The sequence below is a fragment of the Anopheles darlingi genome, chromosome 3 (genome assembly GCF_943734745.1).
Source record: "Anopheles darlingi chromosome 3, idAnoDarlMG_H_01, whole genome shotgun sequence".
Taxonomy (NCBI): domain Eukaryota; kingdom Metazoa; phylum Arthropoda; class Insecta; order Diptera; family Culicidae; genus Anopheles; species Anopheles darlingi.
The window spans coordinates 14,172,040-14,178,179 of record NC_064875.1 but is presented as its reverse complement, the minus strand read 5'-3'; positions in this window follow the sequence as shown (position 1 = coordinate 14,178,179).

Below are 6,140 nucleotides of genomic sequence, written 5' to 3'. Positions count from 1 at the left end.
TGGAAATGGAAAAATAATTCCAAACCAAATGAATCGCACCTCCGCGACGAACCGAGGCGACGGAATCTTCGGAAACCTATCCACCTATGCAACGGTTCCCCCGAGCGATCGCCATACCGTATTACCTTAAATCCGCTGTTTGCTTAAAGATGGGCTTATCGTGCTAATGGAGCTGTTATCAACATGCCATACTGTTCTGGGAGGCTCCACTTTTTTGCGTTAATTTGAATAAATCGCCTGCCGAATCCGATAAAAGAGCTTGTAGAAGCTTATGGCGACAGAACACTAACGGAAGCAATTCTGACTTGAGGGACAAGAAGCGCGAAAATAGACCCAGAAAAGTTAAAGGCCATGAATTGCAGACTCTTTTGGACAAGGATAACGCGTAAAATGCTTGCCCAGCAATTACGAGTTACTCAACCAGCCGTTTCCAAACGCTTATAGGCCACGGAGATGGTTAAAAAATTGGAAAAAGGGTAACCCACGAATTGAACGGTAGACAGATGAAACAACGCCAAAACACGTATGAAAATGTCGGAAAATGAAAATTGGTGAGGCCAATTGAAAAAATTGAAGAAGTCTTTTATGGTATAGTATGGTATACACACATTGCCCAAAAGGTGGGAAAAAATGTATAACTAGCGACGGAATAATTTATTTATTTTATTTTAAGAAATGTGTTTTTTCATCAAAAACGAACAGCGGATTTAAGATTTTAAATTTTCTGATTTCAGATTTGAGCTTGCGTCCGAAGAGAATTCCCGAAGTGCGAGTGGTCGAGCCTCGGAACGAAACGAGCAAAGCTCACCTGCGGCCTCAGCTACAGTGTCAGACATAATTTAAGCAAGTGGCATTAATGAGAAATAAATAATGAGAAATTGATCATCCCAGCGGAATTTCTGCATAGTGAACACTCGACACACTGGGCTACATTCAAAACGTAACAACGTCGCGTAATATCTATTCTAGCGTTTTTAAACAAAAAAATAAACCTAGCGATTGAGAGAAACCCTTAGAAATACTTTACATTACATTACGGGAAATTGTAAATCCCCGAACAAAATAATAAAGGAATCGCAACAAAATACAGGAACATTCAGTAAATACGAATTCATATCTTCCAGTTGCTTATCTTATGTCCGACACTGTATACTAATGCGCGCACAAGTCGTGTGTGTGCGTACACGTTCTCGCACACTTCTTTCTCGTAGCTCGCACACCGTTCCGCAGCTTAAAAGCTCAGTTACCACACCTGAAAAGCTCCCCGTGGCATTCGCGCATCTCGGTGATAAAATCCATGAACGGCCACCACGTTCAGCATCCAACAGCCCTCTAGGTATTCAATTAATGACTACGATTAGGCAGATGTATACATTTCAAATATTACTGGACCTTCCAGGCGTCCAAAATCCCCGGTTTCGCGATTTTTCCGACACTGAAGACACCTTTCTTCCGTTAGCTCGGTGAAGATTGGGATGGAAATCACTTCCCTAATGTGCCGATCGATCGATCGAATGCATGCTCGAGGGGAATGAAAAGGGGAATGGTGGCGATCGCGGGGAATGATAATTTCGTTCCTCTTGTTTGGCATCAATCGATCCTGCTCCCGTATCCCGTTTGGCCTGGTCCGCGAACCGCAGTTCCGCGGTGAAGTACAGTTCTATGCATAACTAAGTGCAGTTGCGAAATTATGATAGCGGTTATGAGCTCCCCCACCACCACCACCAGTCGTTCCGATCACCGCCGATATTGATCGCTTGTTGGGGCTTCAACCGCAACCTTCCGCGTTAATGTGATTTGCTGAAATTGGATGAAATTACCTTCCGCGCGCTAACCAGCTCCACAGCTCGTGGTGGCCTGCTTGCCGGATGAGGGATCGTCCGCCTGTCCGCTTATCCAGCTGACCAGCCCGGATTCTGTTCGCTTCCACGTTTGTGGTCGATCGCTGGGCACTTTTCATAAAGAAAGAGTGTGAATTCTTTGCGAAACTGCTGTTCAAGGAAGTTGAACCCCCGGACAGCGCATCTTTTTGCCAAAATGTGGCCACCAATCGTGGCACCTTATCTTGTCGCGACCGTGAGTCAAGGAGAGACGGGTAAATCGATCGTGACGGGTCGAAAGTTCGATCGCGGCTTTCTCGCAATAAAAACCGGCAAAATAAAGTAACAAAACTTGTTGCTGGATTTTTATTTGCAGCTCGGGAAACACCCGCCCTGATCATAGCTGAAGAAAAATCTTTTTTTTGTTGCTGCTTGCTTTTCTTCGCACGGTCACATACCACCGATGATAGCGAATTTTACAATCGACAGCAGCTGGTGAAATGGGAGGGAAAAGTTCGGCCCATCGGACAGCGGGCCGAGAGTGTGGCGGTCTCTCGCGACCGTCGCTTGATGTGGAAGTCAAATAAATCAAATTCATACGAGTGCAGCCGTGCGCCGAGCTGGGCAGATCGCACAGCTGTAAATTACCAATTCAACCCCTAAATTAGCAATGACCAGTTGGGATATGTGGTGGTGGATGACCTTCTCTGGTGATGGTTTCTCTGTGGGAGGGCAGAGATGCACGAAGAAATGTCGGTCGCATTCATAAAATATGAATCGCGTTGTAGTCAGAGCTTTCCATGTTGACCATGTCTATTCCTTTGCCAAATAATTTCTGGATTAATCTAGACAGAGTAGTTGCGGTGTTTGATAGCAATTAGTCATTTCCCGGAACAAGGAAAATGAAACCATGATTATTTTCTATATATTTTGGACATTTCTAATGTTATATTAAACATGTTTTCATCTTACATCTGCAACAATCATTTTAAACTTCGTCTTTGTTTTTAAATCATAAATTTTACCTTTTCTTTCTAACTGCAAGTGATGGACCTGCTGTGAAAGATCAACTTCATTGCACAACCCGCTGCTTCTATCACCAGCGAGTAATGCTTATTGCAGTGTACAGGACAATTGATTTCAATCAATCAACCTTGAATTATATTACCCTGCCGGTACGTATTGAAGAGATAATCATAAAAAACAAACATAAACAAAAGCATAAACAGTGAGTGGTGAAGAGCACACACTGTTGTTTCCGCCGAATAAACTTTCACTATCTTGCGACCAGGAATGCTGGGCACAAAGGGAGTTGAAAATTGGAAATCCGAATTTCGTTTTCCCGCATCACGTGCCCATGAAGTGATCGCATCATCAGCGCCAGCGAGCATAAGTGGCACCGCAGATGCCACGCCACAAGTCAGCCACACACAGCGCTTCCTAATGTTGCCGCTGGCAAAACATCTTTCCTTCGTTGGTCAAAATTTCTTATTATCTGTTCACTTCTAGTACTATTTCACACCTATAACTCCCATGCAGAGCCGCGTACACCACCAGAGGTAATTGCAATCACCTCCCACGGATGAACCAGATTAAGATCGGAACGAAAGCAGCCGCCTCATCGTTGATCAGGATCGGATCCGTATCATTTTCCGGCCAGAAGATGTAGGTGAATTATGATCCGGATAAAAGCTTTCGCAATGAGGAAAAAAACCGGACACAGATCGAACTGATTTGGACGCACGCAAGTGTAGCACAAATCTGGCACAAACGGTAAAAAAACCGACGTCGATCGTTTGGTTTCCTTTGCGCGCATCGCAGAATCCGGGCAATATAGTTGAAGGTTGGCGCACATCGTCTGGGCAGCGAACATGAACCAGCACCAATGCTATTACCTCGATAATTGACCCCGGCTCGGCCAGTAATCAATCAGCTGGGATTTATTGCACGAGAAATGTGTGAGTGCGCGCTGGTAACATACCGCTTTTTCCACCGTTTCCACATTCGTCCTGCTGTTTGCGTTTGTTTTGATAGATCAATCGATAAACTTTCGTTTCTCTCGATCTACACTTAATGAGAGTACTTTAAAGTGCCACAATTAATCTCTTTAAAGGGTTTTATTCGGAGAAAAAATAGAGGTACGTTAAACCAAATTTAAATAAAACCATCATGTGCACACAATTTATAAACGGTTAAACAGACCAGCTCAATCCTAACATAGCAATCCATGGCAACATAGCAATCCTTACGAATTTTAAGATTCTTTTCGCAACCAGTAATGCTTTGCGGGTCGAACTAGACAGCTAACTGAAGCAATGGAGGTTCTGAAGCAGGCAAATTCGAGAAAAAAATGCACCTTGGTGCTAGAAGCCACCGAGGCATCACAACCATTTGAGGTACTATACTGTGTAAAAAATTGGACCCTTATTAAAAGCCATTCCCCTTTCCAGAAGCGTGTTGTCACAGTTCGCCCAGGCACGAATATCGTCGTTGGTAGAATGTTCAGCAAGGACGCGTTCAGTCTTAACCGGACGCTCCTGTTTGAAAACAAAATCATCTCCAAACGCCACGCAGCATTCATCTACGATGGTGGCAAGTTTTTCCTCAAGGTAGGTTTCCCGTCTAATGACGCTGCTTGATGGGAATCTAACGTTTGCATCGTTCATTCGACGGCAGGACTTAGGTAGCTCCAATGGCACCTATCTAAACGAGGTGCTCATCGGAGATGGCGAAAGCAATCCGGCACCGAAAGCAGTGGAAGTGAAAACGGGTGACATCGTTCGATTTGGTGAATCTCGTATGGCTTTCGCAACGAACGAGGTATGCCAGGCTATCGTAGGCCGCCTCATCCTTATCCATCCGCGAACGATCATCAATGAAACAGAGGGCCATGATACGGTGAAGAGCTTCACACCATTCGAGGGATACCGGGAGCACGAACAAAGCATGCCTAATGCAAATGACGTTACTTTGGGGCCTACGAAATGCAACGAAAAAAAGTCCGAGGGAAAAATGCCCCCAGAACTGGTGACTTGCCACCAGGAAACGGAAACAGAATCGATTGTAACAAGTGCCTGTGAGACACAAACTGCATGGGAAAATGATGCAAGCATCGAGAATATCAAAAAAGAGTCTCAGGCTCATGCACTGTCTTTGTGGAAGGCGGTTGTGCTAGCTATGGCAGTGATTGTCGGTTATCAAATGTACCTTATGGTTTCCTAAGAGTCCGTGTGACCGTTAGTTCGTCAAGGACCTTCATAGGTAGCAGCTTATCTTTACATACGCTTTATTATTAAATAAAAAATCACTTGTTTGTGAAGTAAAATAAAGAGAAAAAAGCCCTACAAAGTGACCGCTTAATGGCCACATAGCAGCCGGTTAAACATTACGCGACTACATTGCATACATTTTGTGTTGCGAAGATAGGCATAACTTCGGGGGTAATCTAACGAACAAAAACTTATCGAAGATTTTCTACTTCGTTCTTTGTTAAAATGCAGTTCATTGCCAATCCTTGGTTTGCTAACAAAAATATGAACATTTATGCTCACCAAAACACGGAGACTTTCTTTCCATCGGAGTCGTAGAAAAGAATAATGAAATTGAAATCAAGGAGACAAAAAAAATGCCACCCACGAGGGTCACTTCCGCTTGGTTTGAAAGTTCCGCAATCGCCCCGGAAACAGGCCCGGACACACGAACTGGTTCCAGACACCCGCGGTGTCTTATCGATCCTAGACACTTCGATACGGCGGTCGCCATCAAGACTGGGGATGGAAATAACTCGTCATGGTGAGGCTCATTGTTCGAGCGATAGCAAATCTTCCAAAAACAACCAAATTAGAGTGCTGTTTGATTAGTGCCATCTTGTTGTGAGGAGGAGATTTCATTTATAGCCTCACCCTATCACTTCGAATTGCCGACAGTTGAAGGCGTCCGTAAGTACATTCATCACTGTCGGAAATCTGCTGGAGACTTCGGACTCCGAATCACCCCACGAGCCCGTTGGGGGGAGTGAGTTCGTGGTGGGGTCGAGGACGCATTTGTTTGTAGCTGTCGAGCCGCAAAAACCGTATCTATCGGCTTCAAAGATGTCACATTAATGTCTCACGATAGCTGATATAGCACCTGTCTACAATCTCCACAATCTAACAGTAGGGCGATAGGTTGTAAACCTTTAACTACGGGAACGCAGACTTGCTTAATCAGATTGAACCGTCATTGACAATAGCTACAGGAAATGAAGGAAATGCAGACCTGAAATACAATGTTGCGCATGTTCGTGGTATTCAAATACGTCAAGAAATCATGCCCTCAGAA